The 19,425-nt window shown below is 34.3% G+C and overlaps 1 long non-coding RNA gene across 2 annotated transcripts in view; it reads left to right on the top strand.

Moving 5' to 3' along the window:
* Positions 1-19,425, top strand: part of LOC141416890 (uncharacterized) — a 609,433-nt gene that overhangs the window by 475,181 nt on the left and 114,827 nt on the right. The gene's annotated exons all lie outside the window — the stretch shown is intronic.

Genomic DNA, 19,425 nt, shown 5'->3' on the forward strand with positions numbered 1-19,425 from the left:
TATATAATTCGAATAAGTTGATTGTTTTGGATGCACTTGTAAAAACTGAATGCCAGTTTAGAAGTCTGCATTTTTTATTGGCTTCCCTTCTCTCAATTTGTATTAAATTTTCTAGTGACTTTATAGCATCTGTCTTCTCAGTAGCAAGGCAAAATTATAATAATAGGACAAGAGATCATTATAATCAACCTTGTCATATAGTTAATGTCAATTCAGTACACTTCCTGTCACATGATTGACATGTCATAAATATAAAAAATAATGCTTTCTTGACAAATCTTAAATTGAAAAGTTTGTGTGACAAAATTCTTAACAGTAAACTCGTCCAGAAAAATTATACTTTACAGTAAGCCCAAGTTTTAATTTTTTAAGTAAATAAGCACTTCAGTCTTGCTACACTTTCATTACTTCTGTAAGATGCAGTCTCTCTAGGTATCCACCAAACACAACCTGATCAAAAAACATCACATGTCTTTTTCATCTTTTAGTAGCCTATTAATTAGGAGTTGCCTTTCTAAGAGAAAAGACTTAGCTGGCCATTTATAGAATCTGTCTGATCCATACAAATGTTTTAGTGTATGTAATGGAATTGTAACTAAATATCAGTCATCTTTAATTGTTTACATATTTTTAACTTTAAAAATCTTGCCATTTGAAAAGTGATTTTTGGGTTAAGGGCATGAGAACCTAGCATCTCTTGTCCCCATGAGGATCTCTATTTCCATTTCAAAGTGAGTGTCCTTATATGTTATCTATTTATTGTGCTGGGAGTACATTGTGACATTTACAAAAGTTCTTACAGTATACCAAATATATCGTACTTGAATTCACCCCCTCCATCATTCTCCTTTATTCCCCTACCCCTATTTCCGGAATAGTTTCAACAGCTTTCATTTTTCCATTTACATACATATGTACACAGCATTTGCACCACAGTCACCTTCCTACACCCTCTCAATGGTACCAACCCCCAGACAGTACCTGTTCTGCCCTCCTATTCTCTGGTTTTTAAAAATAAAAAGAAGACATATTTGTTAATTTAAGATACCTATACAGGGAGTTTCCTTGTGACAGTTCCATGTATATAGACATTATAAATCAAATTGGTTCATCTCCTTTATTTTTCTTCTTTCTACCTTAGTCCCCTTCTTATGGTGATTTCAACAGGTTCAAAATCTCTGTATTCATTCTTGTATAGGAAGTATATCAACCATATTCACTTTATATTCTTCTATTAACCTCCTTCTCTCCTATGTGATCACCCCTTAGCATGACATGTTTTTCACAATATTGCTGTATTTATATTGGTTCTATATTCCACAAATGAAAGAAAACATGCAGCTTTTGGCCTTCTGAACCTATCTTCACTTAAGATGATGTTCTCCAGTTCTACCCATTTACCTGCAAATGACAAAATTTTCATTCTTCTTTATGTATGAATAAAATACCATTATATATAAATACCAAATTTTTGTAATTCATTCATTCATAATGGGGCATCTTGGCTGTTTCCATAACTTGGCTATAGTGAGTAATGCTGCAATAAACATGGGTGTTCAGGTGTCTTTATTGTAACCTGACTTACATTCCTTCAGGATTCCTTCAGGGATTCCTTACAATCCCTAGAATTGGAATTTGTGGATCATATAGCAGTTCTATTTTTACTTTTTGGAGGAGCCACCATACTATTTTCCATAGTGGCTCTACTAATTTACATTCCCAGCAATAGTGTCTAAGGGTTCATTTTTCCCCTGCATCTTCTCCAACATTTATTATCATTTGAGTCCCCTGATGTTAGCTATTCTAACAGGAAGATAGAATCTTAACATGATTTTGATTTGCATTTCCTTTATTGCCAGCTATGTTGAGCATTTCTTCATGTGTTTTTTGACCATTTGGACTTCTTCCTTTGAAAAGAGTTTATATACCAACAATGAACAGACTGAGAAAGAATATAGGAAAATAATTCCATTTATAATAGCCTCAAAAACAATAAAATACCTAGGAATAAACTTAACAAAGGATGTGAAAGACCTCTGTAAGGAAAACTATAAACCACTGAAGAAAGAAATCAAAGAAGACTACAGAAAGTAGAGAGATCTCCCATCCTCATGGACTGGCAGAATCAACATAGTAAAAATAACTATACCACCAAAAGCAATCTATATATTCAGTGCAATTCCCATAAAAATTCCAATGACTCATCACAGAGATTGAAAAATCTTCTCTAAAGTTCATTTGGAAACACAAAAGTATATCCAAGGCAATACTGAGCAAAAAGAGCAACTCTGGAGGTAACACAATAACTGACTCAAATTATACTACAGAGCCATAACAATATGAAAAGCATGGTACTGGCACAAAAACAGACATGAAGACCACTGGAACAGAATAAAAGGCCCAGATATGAATCCACACAGCTATGCCCACCTGATTTTTGACAAAGGTACCAAAAACATAAGAGGAAGAAAAGACAGTTTCCTCAACAAATGTTGCTGAGAAAACTGGATATCTGCATGCAGAAAACTGAAATTAGATCCTTACATGTTTTTTATGCTCAACTATACCTTAATGAGGCACAAATTACATCATCCTGTTCATTGGTAAGGTCTTAAAGGAACTGCAGAATCCTAGCAGCACATTCAAATCACCTTTCTTAGCTATCATGAAACTTTCCTGTCTTCCTATTTCAAGTATGTAAATTTATACCCATGCCTCAAGCACAAGACATGAGTACCAAATTGGTACTCATAAAATTCACAAAAACACACCTCTTCCTTCCGTCCATAAGCTTACTCTCTTGGTGCTTCTTAGCCAATCTACAATCTACAAATCTACAGTCTTCTTAGCCAATCTACAAATCACATAGGATTTTAGATGATTCTCAATAGACTCTTGACCTGTTCTCATTGAAAAGATTTGAATGTTAAGCTTAATTATGTGTGCCCTGTCTGGAGTACTCATTCACTGCATCCCTTTGTATGTCTGGCTCCTTTTCAGTTTTCAGAGCTATGAGCAAACATTACTTTTCTCTTTTCTGATTTCTTATCAAACTAACACCCCTCAGTCAGTCTCTATCCTAGGACATTGTTCATGTTGTTTGAAGCACTGAGTACTTTCTCAAATCATGTTATTATTTTGTTAGTACCCAAGTCTATTGTCTTTTCCTGATACCAATGGACTAATGTTAGGAACATTATCTGTAATGTTTACTCTATACTAGGAACAGTGTTTAAAAGATATCATATGCTCAGGCAGTTTTATTCAATGGTATTGGATAAGTAGAGGCAGTTAAGGATAAGATCAATATATGTATATTTTCATCTCTTTGGTAGAAATTAAGGATGAAGCTCTCGAGTACTCTAAAGTCACACTACCTTAGTTTGGATTCTGTCTCATATCTATTATGTATCGGGCTTTCATACAAAAAGGTGGAAAAGAAACATAATTATATAGGGTTATGGTATATTCAAGTAAAGTAGTTATTATTGTGCAGGACACAAAGGATCTCACAAATGCTATTTATCTCTATTAGTCAGAAGAAAAATGATTTTGTAGATAAATAAATATATGGAGTATGTATTTTCTAGATTATCAGCAAAAGCAAAAAGCAAAAGAATTGAGACTATTTTATGATTCTATTATTTACTGAAGACATTTGAAATGACACATACTAAATTAACTATAAAAGACAGAGCATATGCAGAAAAAAATAAATCAGTCTATAACGCCCTCGAACTTCAGGAAACAAAAAAAGAAACTGTGAGTCTAGCCAACCATCTAAATACAGCATTTTTCATCTACTTGTGAAATTACACTGTAAAAGCTCAGTAAAGAAAGCAAGATTATGCACATTCATGTAATGCTTCATTGGAGATGATAAATGAAACATAGGCACAAAATCATTCATTGGATATGACATGATTATTCTCCTTGCCATATCTACCCAACAACAATTACAATGTAACATTCTTCACTGTTTTTAGGAGAAAAAAGCATACATTTCTGAATGAAGACAAAAATCAGAATAGATGTTTTATAAACTGTCAAATATTATGTGATTGTTAAGTATTGTTCTGGTTTTTTTCAATTAAGAAAAAATAAAACACAAAATCGTTTTAAAAAGATGAATAGTTATTCTGTTTCACTGAAGATTTCAGGAAAAAGGCTTTAGCAATGTTTAACAATAGAAGACAAACATCTTTTTTATATTTTTATGACTTTTCTAAGCAAACATGATGTAGACTTTAAGATCATTTTGTTTACATTTTTGAGTGATTCATAAGCAATAGATTACCATTTCTTCAGTGAATGTTCAAACCTCTTTGGCTCAAAAAACATAATGTCTGCACAGTATATCCCAGCAATGGGCTTTGATGATACATCATAGGAATAACTTATCAAAACAACAGCAGCTTGATCATGCTGTACATTAAATATATCACCACAACTCGCCTCTGATTGTTAAGTAAGACAGAGTTTAACACAGACTTTTTTTTTTGGCTGAATGTCTTCACTTCTCTTTAACATTAAAAAATCATTTTCTCCCAATATCTCTCACACATACCTCAATGTATGAATGCATTCAGCTCTTCCTGACTGAGCATGTATTCAAACATATTAATAACAAGGAATTCAACCTAATGAGAAAACAAACTCAGGTGAAAAACTTTCACAAGAAATATTAAATAACATATATCAGTGTTAAAAATATTGAGCGCACTTGGTATAAAAGTATTACATAACCTACTTTATTTACTTAAAAGTATACTTTCTATTGATTTTTCTATGAGTGCATAAAATATACAAATATTTAGATCTATAGCACAAAAATAATTATGTATGAGTGCTTTATAGAATATATAGATATATGTAAATATGTAAAGAATTTGATTTATTCTATGTATATTATTAAATAACCTAAATTTTTATTTAAAACATCATCAGAAGCTCCTTTGTAAATAAACAAATATTCACACCTATCTACACGTAGTATTACTTTCCTGTAATCTCAGCACTCAGGAGGCTGAGGGAGGAGGATCCGAATTCGAGACCAGCCTGTGCATAGCAAGACCCTACCTTTTAAAAAATGCATGGTTGAAACATTTTTCTTAACTGCATTAATTTAAATTAATCAATTTCTAATTGCAAGTCATTTAAATAATTATCAAAATTAATGTAAGTTACAAACATTCTTGCACAAGAGACTTCAGTTCATAAGTACATTTCACATGATTTCCTTACAATAGTGGGTCTGTCTTAGAGGACTTCAGGAGAGGATAGAGAAAGAAAATGTTGGGTCTGGGGACCTAAAGAACAGATAAGTGGGCCATGGAGAGCACTATGAGCCCTGCACCCTGAGGAGGAGATACAGGGTCTCATAAATCTGCCATGGGGTGATAAACAGAGTGCTCTCAAGGTTGTTTCCTCCCATAAGGGACAAACAGACCACCTCACCTAAGAAAGCCCACATGCAGGAATCCATGACCAATGGAACGAACCCGTCTAACCCTTATCCTAATCCAGAGTTAAAGTGTCCATAAAAAGCCCCAGCCTTCACCTGAGCAGAGAGCCACCAGATTCTGGCCACCGGATTTGGCTGCACTGCTCTAGCTGTACCCTTTTTTGTCTAATAAATCCTACTTTGTGTACTGACCTTGTCCCATGAGAGACAATCAGTTGCCTCAAGAGCCAATTCTTTGGCCTGTGAAGGCAAGAACTCTTAACACCACCCACAACAAAAATGTTAGAGAATGGACAATATGGAATCAACCCATCCATATATGAATATAACATAATGCACTCTAAACTGCTAAGTAACAGGGGAGCAGGGTGGTGGAGAAAGAGTAAGTAATGAAGGCGTTGTCTAATTAAACCACGATATATGCAGGCCTAAGGTGCCAAGGTGCCCTTGGACTTAAAGAAAAATAAGAACAGGAAGGTAAAACAAACCTTTTCTGAGGGGTGAGTACCAGTACAGGGGCTGGGCATAAGGAAAGGGTGAATAAGGGTGAATATGGTGCATGCATTGTGCATCCATATATGAAAACAGAGCAATGATACCTGTTCAAACTGTTCTAAGAAGGTGGGGAGTGGGGAGGAGGGAGAACAATGAAGGAGATGAATCTAATTATGGTATATTGTAAGCACATAGGTCAATATCACAATGTATTCCCCTGCACAACTATTATATGCTAATAAAAATATTAAAATAAAATAGAAGAGGAAGCACATGAGTGTAAAACACCTTCTAGAAATGTTAGTTCTCTGAGTACTCTACAAACAAATGCTAAAATTAACTTTGGGGTGTCAAAGACAAAAATAACCACATGTATAAAGATCTAAGTAGCTTTTATTTGCAATTCTAGAATGGGTACCATTCTACAATGGGCATGCATTCTATAATACAGAATGTGTGCTCCAATGACCTAAGCAGAGGAAGCTGACTATAATGTTTAGGTTTTTTTATATCTGCCTTCATGCCAGCACCACATGGTTATAATTACAGTGTTTTGTGGTGTGTTTCAAAATCAGGAAGTATCATAGACCTCACTTTGTTCTTCCTCAAATTAGCTTTGACTATTCTGGATTTTTATGCTTTCATATGAATTTTAGGATTTTTTTCTGTAGAAATTGCCTTTGGGATTTTGATGGAAAGAATATTGAATCTGTGGATCACTTTGAAAGGTGTGGATATTCTCACATTATTAATTCTTGCAATCCATGAATACAGGGTGATTTCCCTTTAATTTCTATTTCCTTTAATTTCTTTCATCAGTGTAATGTAGTTTCAAGGAACAATTATTCTACCATTTTGTTTAAATTTATTCCTAAGAATTTTATTGTTTTTGATGCTATTGTTAAGTGGGATTGCTTTCTTAATTTCTTTTTGAGATAGTTCATTTTATTTACACAATTTATTTTTGTAAGTTGGTTTTGCATTTTGCATTATTACTGAATTTTTATGACTTCTAATAAGGTTTTTGTTTGTTTCTTTTGTTTTGTTGCAGTATTGGTGATTGAACCTAGGGCTTCATGCATGCTAGTTCTCTGCCATTTGAGCCATGGCCCCAACTGTTGTGTTTGTTCTTTTATTTTATTTATTTATTTAGGTTTTGTTTTGTTTTGTTTTGTTTTTGTAGTACTGGGGCTTGAACTCAGGGCCTACACCTTGAGCCACTCCATCAGCCCTTTTTGTGATGGGTTTTTTTCAAGATAGGGTCTTATGAACTATTTGCCAGAACTGGTTTCAAACCACAGTCTTCTGATCTCTACCTTCTAAATAGATAGGATTATAGGCGTGAGACACCAGCATCTGGCTACTTTTCTTTTTGAGATACAGTCTCACTAACTTTGGTTGAGCTGGCCTCAGACTTGCAATCCTCCTGCCTCTGCCTCCCCTGTGCACCAAGTGCTGTGCACCACCACAGCTGGATGGTCTTTTGCATATCTATATAATTAGTTATAAATTCTCTTCTTTAATTTATAATATTACTAATTTGATTCCTCTCTTTTTTCACAGTGTGGCTAAAAGTTTTTCAACTGTGTTTATCTTTTCAAATAAAAATCCGTCTTAGATTTGTAGTTTTTTTCTTATTAATCTCTAATTTTTAATTTCCATTCTAATCTTTATTATTTCCATCCTTCTGACAACTTAAAGATCAATTTATTATTCTTTTGATAATAGTTTCTTCATGTGTAAAGCCAGATTATTTATTTAAGGTCTTTCTCTTCTAATACAGCATTTATCATTACAATTTTCTCTGCTAGCATCACCTTTGCTATATCCCTTAAGTTTTGGTATGCTATGTTTTTATTTTGTGTCTCAGGTTGTTTGTGTTTTCTTTTTGATTTCTTCTTTGAATCATGGTCACTTAAGAGTGCAGTGCTTACTTTCTATGTTTTTGTGATTTTTTCAATTTTCCTTCATTATTGACTTCTGTTTTCATATTATTGCCGTTGGAAAAATATTTAATATTATTTCAATCTTCTTAAATTTGTTCAGACTTGATTTGTAGCTTAAACTATGACCTACCTTGGAAAATGTCCATGTGCACTTGAGAAGAATGTGCATTCTGTGGCTGTATAAGGTTCTACACATATTTATTAGGTCCACTTAAGTCTATAATGTTGTCTAAATTTTCTGTTTTCTTTTTGATTTTTATGTATTGTAGGTCTATCCGTTGTTGAAAGTGAGGCATTGAACATCCGTACTATCATTATATTGATGTCTCTATCTCCTTTCAGTTCTGCTAATATTTGCTTTATATATTTAGGTGCTCTTGATGTTGGTTCATAAATACTTATAAGTAGTAAAATTTCCTGGTGAATTGGTACTTTTATTATTATACAGTACCCTTTTTTTCATGACCATTATTGCTTAAGTTTTATTTTGCCTGATATAAGAGCTTGCTGTCCTGCTCTTTTTTGTTTAGTATTTGCATACATTTATTTGTTTTCAGCCTATATGTGCTGTTAATTCTAAAATGACTGTAGTAAAGACAGCAAGAGTTCAGTCTTGTTTTGGTTGTTAAATCAATGTACTTACTTTACGACTTGACTGGAGAATTTAGTCAATTTACATTTAATATAATTATTGATAGTAAAGGACTTAATATTGTCATTTTATTCATTGATGTTTCTATTGCTTAGTATTTTATTCCTCTTTTACTCTCTGGATATCTTCCTTCATATCATTAATGTTTTGTAGTGATAGTCAATGAGATTTTTCTCCTTTTGATATTTCTTCTACCTGCATTTTGTGTGTGTACATTTTTCATGAGGCTTACATAAAATTTCTTAAACATATAATTATTTATTTTAGGCTTATAACAAGTTAACTTCAATGGTGTCTACACTTTTACTTCTCATCCACTTTATGTTATTGATGTTATAATTTGCATATTTTATACTATGTACCCCTAACAGTTTTTTTTTATTTTATCAATTTTACTTATATGTGTATACATTATTTGGGCCAACTCCTCCCCACAATATTTTTTTAAGTTATGGTTATTAACACTTTTGTCTTCTTTCATGCTAAAATTGAGAGTGATTTATACACTCCCATCACTGTGCTATTTTGTATATGTCTACATATTTACCTTTAGTCTTTAATAAATTTAAACTTTAATAAAGTCTCATATTTCTATTTAGTGGTCTTTTACTTCAACTGAAATACTTCCCTTATAATTCTTGCATTTCAGTTCTGATTGTGACAATACGAGTGGCTTTTCTCTTGCTGTTTTCAAAATTCTCCTTTTTCCTTAACTTTTGACAATTTGGTTGTAATGTGTGACTTTTTGGATGTAAACTTCTTTGGGTTTATCCTATCTGGAAATCTTTTGGACTTCCTGAATCTAGTTGTCCACTTCCTTCTCCAAGTTTGGGATATTTTCAGCTATTGTTTGTTTAAATAAGCCTTTTGCGGGTTTCTTTGTTCTCCTTCTAGGACTTTCATACTGCACATACTGGTTCTCTTGATAGTATCCCATAATTTCTATAGGCTTTTTTCCCCTCTTTTTCATTCATTTTTGTTCATCATTCTGAGTGGGTAATTTCTAATTACCTGACTTTGAGTATACTGACTTTTTCTTCAACTTGATTAAATCTGTTGTTGAGCTCTCCATTTAATTTTTTTTGTTTAGTTGTCACATCACTCAGCACCTCTTTGGAGCTCAAAATCTGTTTGGTTCTTTTTTATGGTGTCTATATTTTGTTTGCATTCTCATTTTGAAAGTGAGTTATTTCTCTGACTTCATCTATTTGTCTTTCTCTGCTCTCATATAGCTCACTCGAGCGTCTTTAAAATGCTTATGTTGAATTCTTTACTAGGCAGTTCATAGGATTCCATTACTTCAGAATCATTTACTGGAGATTTATTTTGTTCTTTTGTGTCATTGTTTTTTTAATTCATTTTCCATGTAGTTTTGCATTGGTATCTGTATATATGAATCTCAGTCAGCTTCTCCAGCCTTTACATACTTGCTTTAACAGGAAAGATCTTCTCTATTAGCTGGCTATAATTGTGAGATAATCACAAACCTTTTATAAATGTTCACATTCCATACTTCTTCCTTTCTGGGAAGACACCTCAGAATTGTGTGTCTTCCCTCAAACCCACAGAGCTATGACAATTACAGAGAGTTATGTGTCCCTATTCCCTAAGGTAACACATTGAAATACTAAGACATCATTTCTTTCTCTCCCTCCTGAAGGAAATGTTTCAAGATTGTATGTCTTCTTCCAACCTCACCAATCTAAGCTGGCCCTAAGGTACCTTGACTAAGCACAGTGCTATCTGTGAGGGCCATGGCATATGCTGAGAGCCACATCAGCGTTGAGAGCTGGAGTGTCGCTGACATCTGCACCATCTCTTGTGAGTCACACTATCTTCTCAGAGCTGTACCAGGTGCTGAGATATGCACATCCACCCCATCAGATGAGATCCACACTGTCAGCTAAGATCCATGCTGGCTCTCAGATCTTCACTAGCTACAAATAGCCACCAACTGTTTTTCTTGGTCATAGCTTCTCTGTCATTCTGTTGCGTTCCATCAGCACTCTGGTTGAGGTAAGACAAGAGTAGATCTTCTAAGAAGTGTCCCCAAAAGCTAGAGATTTTGATGCCATTAGCTCTCTATTTCTCTGTCGGAGAAACCAGAAATTGAGGGGATCTCATCACACTAAGCTGCACTTGCTTGAAGAAGTGGCTGATAGGGAGAAAGTGAAACTTCTTTCCATTTAAATGTGGTTGTTCTTGGTTTTGTACACTTTTTTGGGTATTACAACTTCTTAACTAGATTCTAGGGTTCTCATAAAGGTGTTTGGATCTTATATAGTGCTTAATGGTGTTTCTTAAGGGGGAGCAGGGGCCAGAACTTCTTATACCATCATCTGGCTGATATCACGCTACACTGTTGAATACTTCATGGTCTGAGTATCACCACTGCTATTTTCAGAACATTCCTTTCTGACATCTTCCTTCCTGTGCTTTCTTTTGTTAGGAAATTAATAAAAGTAGCTCTTTCCAACACATAGTTAGTGAATTCTGAAAGTTAAGGAAATTTTATGTCAAAGAATGAATTTAATGATTAAGGTGTAAGCCTGATGATAATCTATTTAGAAATGAATAAATATGAATATAACAAAAGGCTTCATGTAGATCCAAAGAACAGCAATAATTCTCTTAAACTTGTGATCCTGCAATGATACTGAAGAAGTTTGGGAGCCCAGAAGACCTGTACAGGACTTACTACATGATGGAGCAAGTGATCAATGTAAAGCTATAATTGATAAACATAAGCTTTCATTAATAAACCCACAAATATAGAATATTGTATGTGTTCACTAGAAAAAAAATTGAAGTACTGCATTCTGTCTTTACTGTAGGCACTTAATAAAAGCAAGCAAGATATTAACTTAAGCAAAGAAATTGACATTTGGGACTGCTACATGTTGGTGAAAACAAAGGGATTAAGAGCTTTGAACTAAGGGAGAGTAAGAGGGTTACTGATGCTAGTTCCTACCCCAGAGAACTGATGGAATTGGTTTGGGGCAGAGTCTGGTGAGCAGCATTTCCTATTAGTCCCCGGGTGATTCTCCTGGGCTGCTGATTGAAAGCAGTTATTTTAGTTTATATCTTGAACGTAATCTTCTCCACAAGAAAGACTTCATCAACTCTCCCATTTCCTGCAGTATAGTTTGCAAGAAAACTTTCTGTTTCATTTTGGTTTTGTTTTCTGAGACTAGACCTTGCCATGTAGACCAGGCTATCCCCAAACTCATGATCCTCCTGTTTGCTGGGATTGTAGGAGGGCTCCACCACACCTAGCAAGTCCCAAATCTTAACTGAACACATCTATTACTTTAAAAAAATTATAGCACATGTTAAGCATTTATATGTATAAATTTAAAATTATTAAGATCTTTTATTTTATTAATACATTGTTATAAGAAAAGGCAGTGATGATCCATTTTCATGGCAAAACATTTGACCCTAGCTGCTTGTTTGAATATCAGTTTGCAAATGTTGGGGGAGGGGCAACTGATACAGGAACTTAAAATGGGAGGGATAAACTGGGAGGGGTAAATCACATAGGTAGAAACTGTATTGCAGGAAGGCACACATCACAGGGAGACTTCCCTGCCATAGGAAGAGGTGATCCCACTTCTAAGATTTGATCAATCCCAAGAGAGGCATATTTTAAAATAACCCCATAGAAACTAGGCAACCTCCAGAAAAAGAATGTAAACCTGTAGCACTCAGCACAATGGGCAAGGAGGGGCCTGCACCCTAGCATTAAACACTTATTGTAACTGCTCTGGATGTACCCAATCTTGCAAGATTGTCATTAAAGTCTCACTTCTGCTGTACTTAAAAAAAGAAAAGAATTTTGAACTGTTCATCCTGGATTAAGTTTTGAGAAATCTAATGTAGCTAGGAGTCAAAGCATAAGGTCAAGACAGATGGACTTATAAATGGGGGATAAATTTTTACTGTATTACTAGCACATTCCAATTCCTCTTGAGTGATAACTCTTCTAATTAGAATTATTATCTTGCTAAATAATGTACAATAGTAAAACGTAGTGCTTAAAGATAATATATTTACATTATTTCCTATGTTCTGTGAATTATCCTGGTGGTTCTGGTTTGCCTGTCTCACTAGAGCTTGTTGGGCTAAGATGTCTTCACTAATTGGTTTAGATTGCTGGAACAGCTAAAGGCCTCTCTCCATGTGATCTCTTTTTCTCTTTTTTATATGGTAGAAGAGGGATTCCTAGAGCAGTGGGATTTCTCCTGCAGGGTTCTCTGCTTGCATCACATTTGCTAATGTCCCATTGGCCAAATAAACCAGTAGGTCAGACCTACTTTCAAAAGGTTAAGCAGCAAATTCACATTGTGGTGGGTATACATGTAGGAATGGGAAATATTTTTGGTCATTTTGGAATATAACACACTCCAGAAACAAATGTAAAAGTTAATTTAATTTAAAATATGTTTTCAACTAGAGGGCCAAAAATATAGAACTTGCCATGAAGAATACATGTTCATTTATTTCTTTGGGTCCCAGATTTGTTGGGTTTTGCAGGAAACATGTAAGATCAGAACAAAGATAATACATAAGTTTAAAGACACAGAAAACCATGATCACCCTGTGAGAAGGTAAGAGACTTCCATGAATGTTTATCAAATCCCCCAGTGGCCTAGTAGTTTAAAAATGACACCAGACATCAGTATTAGTTAGGAAATAACTCCAAATCCACTTTTCACATACAAATGATACATAGTATTAGTCATGAACAAACACCAACTCCAAAATAAGGCCAATTTATAGGTGCTTATCTGAATTATTTCACAAAATATGCATGCTAATATTCTTAAAATTCTAAAAGTAATCATAAAATATTGCTAAAGGTATAGATCAATATGGAATATTGCTCTTAGTACGCATCAGTTATTTTACTAAATATATCATATAAACTGATAAAATATCCATAGATATTAGATATAGCCCTTTCCACATTTAAGATAATTTGTTGGAATCTTGTGTCATTTGATGACTCAACAATGTCTTGCACATAATCAATTACAACCTCAGCTACCACATCATCTTCATTATTAGTCTGGTGGAGTCGAAGTCACAGTTTAGCACTTGTTTTAAATTTGTATGTAAAATGTTCTGCTCTAAGGACTTTTACCATTATATAAGAAAATTCAATTTGAATAATAGCTTACAAATGCAATTTTTTCTTCATCACTGAAAGGTAAATAGCATTATTTGACTTCAATTAAATAAAGTGACAATAAAACCTTTGTAAGCAAAAATGTAACAATAGAAATACATCAGAATGGAAATTTATAGGCAAACCATACCTTATGCTTCATAATGTATTGTAATGAGTGTCAGCTGCTGTAATTTCATTCCTTAAAATGCAAAACAAATTTTACTTAGTGAATTCATGACAGAAAGGAATCATGAAAAATTACATTTCTTTACAATGTCTAGCTCCAGCATACTTTCAATTAGATAAGAGTTTGATTTAGATCAGGATACAGAAAACACATAATGCCTGAAGAGCAGTTACAAAGAATTTCTTGTGATTTGATTAAAGATTTGCTAACAAGTTATGCATACCTACATGTTTCAGTAACATCCCAAGTTCAACATATCTTTAATCACTTTTTCATACTGTAAATATGCCAATGATTCCCAAATGTGTACATCAAGACTAGATTTTTCTTTGGCGATTTGGCTTTATTCTTAGTTTGAGATTTTAAATAAATGTATATACACATATATATGGAGATTATTAGCATATAAACAGTAATTAAATTTATACCACTGATAAAACAACCTAAGGAGAATATAGAGATTATTAGCATATAAACAGTAATTAAATTTATACCACTGATAAAACTACCTGAGGAGAATATAGAATGGATATGTAGAGGGAGAAACACATTTTAAAGAGAGACAGAAATCTGGGAAATAGTCTCATAAGATGTCAACAATACGTAGCTGTATAGGTGACATGTATCGACTACTTTCCTTTTTCCAGAATTGTATTAATACTATTTTATCCTTATTTCATGTAATCCATATGGCAATGATATCTGCAGTAATGACATGCACACAGCGTATGCTCCATTATTTAATGGAAAATGATGTCTGAAATTGACAAGAAACTTGAAGCAAACACCTCTGTGCTGCTTTCTTTAGATTTAAGTGGAAGCCCAAAAGAAAACAAACTGGCAAATATTTGTGCTTTCTGTAAATCTTTTATATTTCTTGGCAGTCAGAAATTTCCCCATGTACAAATCATCATGAGAGCCAGGAAAAGCAGACATTCAGGTTGATTACAGGACATTTCAGGCTTTAAATGTCTGTGCTTTTAAGCCAGTCCTAATCTTTTATTGATCAAATAATGAATAATAAATGTTTGGAAGCTTTTTCCATGCATATCCTTGCTAAAACCTTGTGTTTATTTAGCAGTATTATACCTTCACTACTTCCTGGTCACCTTCCCATAGTGGCCTTTGTCTGTTTAAGATTACTATATTTGCTCGCCTACAGTGAGTACATCAGTCACATTCAAGTTTTAGGTTTCCATTCCTTTCCCTATTCTTCCCATGCTCAGTCTCCCCTTAGTGTGTGACCCATGTCCAATAATATTACTGCATTTGTTTTAGATCTATACTTCATATATGAGGGAGAACATATGATTTTTGGCCTTCTAAGCCTGGCTAACATCACTTAAGATGATGTTCTCCAGTTCCATCCATTTACTTGCAAATGACAAAATTTCATTCTTCTTCATGGCTGAATAAAATTCCATTGTGTATAAATACCACATTTTCTTAATCCAATCATCAGTAGTGAGGCATCTTGACTATTTCCATAACTTGGCTATTGTGAATAGTGCTGCAATAAACATGGGTGTGCAGGTGCCTTTGGAGTAACCTGAGTCACATTCCTTTGGGTATATTCCTAGGAGTGGGATTGCTGGATCATATGGAAGACTCATGTTTAGATTTTTAAGAAGCTTCCATATTGTTTTCCAGAATGGTTGTACTAGCTTACATTCCCACCAGCAATGTATGAGAGTTCTTTTTTCCCCACAGCCTCACCAACGTTTGTTGGTGGTGGTGTTCTTGATGATAGCTATTCTAACAGGAGTGAGGTGGAATATTAGTGTGGTTTTGATTTGCATTTCCTTTATGGCCAGGGATGGTGAGAACTTTTTCGTGTGTTTTTGTCCATTTGGACTTCTTCCTTCGAAAAAGTTCTGTTTAGTTGGGTTCCCTGCTTCTTTATTGGTTCATTGATTTTGGAGGAGTATAGTTTTTTGAGCTCCCTGTGTATTCTGGTTATCTGTCCTTTGATGTATAGCCAGTAAATATTTTCTCCGACTCTATGGGTGGTCCCTTCAGTTTAGAGACCATTTTTTTTTGCTGTGCAGAAGCTTTTTAATTTTATATAATCCCATTTGTCCATCCTTTCTCTTAGTTGCTGGGCTGCTCGAGTTCTACTGAGGAAGTTCTTGCCTATACCTATTGCTTCCAGTGTATTCCCTGTTCCTTCCTGTACTAACTTCAGACTTTTGGGTCTGATATTAAGGTCCTTAATCTACTTTGAGCTGATACTAGTACAGGGTGATAGGCATGGATCTAGCTTCAGTTTTCTGCAGGCAGATAGCCACTTTTGCCAATGACATTTGTTGAAGAGGCTGTCTATTCGCCGTCATATGTTTTTGGTGCCTTTGTCAAAAATGAGGTGGGCATAGTTGTGTGGATTCATATCTGGGTCCTCTATTCTGTTCCACTGGTCTTTATATCTGTTTTCTGTGTCAGAACCATCCTGTTTTTATTCCTATAGCTCTGTACTGTAGTTTGAACTTGGGTACTGTAATACCTCTAACATTGCTCTTTTTGCTCAGTATTTCTTGGTTATTTGTGGTCTTTTGTGTTTCCAAATGACTTTAGGGTAGATTTTTTAATCTCTGTGATGAATGTCGTTGGGATTTTGATGGGAATTGCATGGAGCATGTAGATTGCTTTTGGTAGTACAGCCATTTTTACTATGTTGATTGTACCAATCCATGAGCACGGATCTTTCCACCTTCTGTAGTCTTTGTCAATCTCTTTCTTCAGTGGTTTGTGGTTCTCCTTCTAGTTCTCATTTATATCCTTTGTTAAGTTTATTCCTAGGTATTTGATCTTTTTTGAGGCTATTGTAAATGGAATTGTTTTCCTATATTCTTTCTCAGTTTGTTCATTGTTTGTGTATAGAAAGGCTGCTGATTTTTGTAAGTTGATTTTGTATCCTGCTACATTGCTGAAGCTATTTATGGTGTCTAGGAGTTTTTGGGTGAAGTATGTTAGGTCTTTGAGGTATAGAATCATGTCATCTGTAAATAGGGGTAAGTTGACTATTTCTTTACCTATTTGTTTTCCTTTTATTTCTTCTTCTTCTTACCTTATTTCTCTGGCTAGGAATTCCAGGACTACATTGAATAGGAGTGGGGAGAGTGGGCATCCTTGTATCATTCCTTAACATTTTTAGTAATTCACTTACATCTCTATCTTTTACATTAAAGTATGGGTACATTGATGATTGGAACATACCTACTCATCATACATATCCAGAAGTTAGTAATCATCATAAGATATAAACTCAAAAAATTATATTTTTACTGTTCCACATAAAAATCTACCTCATAATTTGTAGAGGTTTAAAATAATGTTCTCCAGTAGATATTTTCTTTGAAACCATGATTTATGATAGGAAAAACATAGATTCACTGGAAGTGGATGTAAGTTTAAATAGTCATTACTTTTTAGGCTCCTAATTTTTACTTCCCTCATTATTACACCACTGCTTCCAAAGGACATCAGTTGGCCATCCCTCTGTCCAGCTCTGTTCTACATAAAACCAAATAGCTCCTCCCTCCATGTCTTTACCTAGGAAACAGAGAGATCACCAACCAAGCTCCCTGGTTTTAACTCTGAACTAATAATTTAAAACTTCAAATGGAGTACTATTCACAATAGCCAAGCAGTAGAATCAACCTGGGTGCCTACTGTGTGTGTGGGTATGTGGGTGGGAGGTTGTGGGTGGGGGTGGGGGTGGGGGTGTGTTTGCCATAATAAAGAATGAAATTATGCCATGTGTAGGAAAGTGGATGGAATTGGAGATAGCTATACTGAGTGAAATAACCCAAGTTCCAAAAGCCAAGTATCTCACATTTTTCAATATATGCAGAATCTAGGTCTAAAATGATAAAAATAACAATAATGAAGGGACTTGAGTGTAAAAGGGGCACTATCAGGGTGTGGAGAGGGGAAAAGGAGACTTAAATGCAACCTATCTTCCAAGGCTTGCAATGCTAAGTTTTAATTTAATGCATCTCATCAGTGTATTATGGAAAATATCAGGGCTAATATAAATATTGAACTATAATATCTGGAAAGCTCCTAGTATAGTAAGCAGGTTAGTTCCTTTCTTGGCCTCTTACAATGCAATAATACATTGGTTAATGAAGCAGAGATAGAAGATTGGATGAAATAATTTACAAATTAATTCAAGCTCTCATATTTTATACTTATATGAAAATTTATCTGAAATTTATTACATTTGACTTTTCACTTCTTTTACTTTAACCATTTTTTGTTAAATATAATATACACTAGAAAAACCTTACCTAATCTTGAAGTAATAATCTTCAACATAAACTGTGGGGATAATATAAATAACTTATTAATTGCACTTAAATTTATTCATTTATTTTTTACTTTTGAAAAATTTTTAGTTGATAAATAAAAATTGTATATAATCACAAGGTACAATGTGATATTCTGATAATGTACACATTGTATACTGTTTAAACCACAGCAAACACATCTGTTTCCTCAAACATCTATCAATTCTTTGTGGTAAAAATCATTCAAAATCCTTATAATTATCTACACTCACTGTGCCATAGCAAGGCAGACTTTTTACTCCTATATAACTATAACTTAATACCCACTGATCATTTTATTTCTCAATCCTTCCTCCTCTACCACTCTTTCCAGTCCTGGTAACTACCATTCTATTCTCACCTTCTAGTGAGATCAATTTTTTTAGGTTCCACATATGAGTAAGATCATGTGGTACCTGTCTTTCTGTGCCTGGCTTATTTGAACTAATGTGATGATTGTTATTGCCATCTCTTTTGTTCAAATGACAGTAGCATGTTCTTTTAATGGCTAAATAGTATTCCATTAGGCATATGTGCCATTCATCAGTTGATGAACACTTGATTCCATGTCTTAGCTAATGTGAATAGTGCTATAAGCAATATGGGAGTATAACTGCTTCTTTGACATGCCTACTTCATATACTCTAGAAATATATCCATAGTTGGGATTTTGGAATTATATGGTAGATCTAAAGCCACTACTCTAAATTTAAACTCTAAACTCTTCATTTTGAGCTCTCCAGTTTAGCCACACTATCCTGCTCAATCTTCCTGAAACACCTTGGCATACTCCTGCTGCAGGGCCTCTACATTTGCTTTCCCTCCGTGTAGAATCTTCTTCTCCAAGGCTTACTTGTTCCATTTATCTAGATATTTTCTCAAATGTATGTGAGGTTTTTCTTGGTTATCCATTGTGACAGACAGAATAATGGAGTGCCAAATATATCCACATCCTAATCTTCAGAAACCATGAATATGTTATGTAACCCAGAAAAGGAGATATAAGTTGAATTTGGGACTAAGTTTGCTGTCATTTAATCTTAACATAAGGAAGTTATCCTGAAATATACAGTTAGACTCAGTGTAATCACAAAGGTACTTAAACATGGAAGAAGAGAGTGAGGGGGGCTATGACGACAGACAAAAGGCACAGAGAGATGCAACTTTGCAGTTTGGGTAG

The sequence above is a fragment of the Castor canadensis genome, chromosome 14, assembly GCF_047511655.1.
Source record: "Castor canadensis chromosome 14, mCasCan1.hap1v2, whole genome shotgun sequence".
Classification (NCBI taxonomy): domain Eukaryota; kingdom Metazoa; phylum Chordata; class Mammalia; order Rodentia; family Castoridae; genus Castor; species Castor canadensis.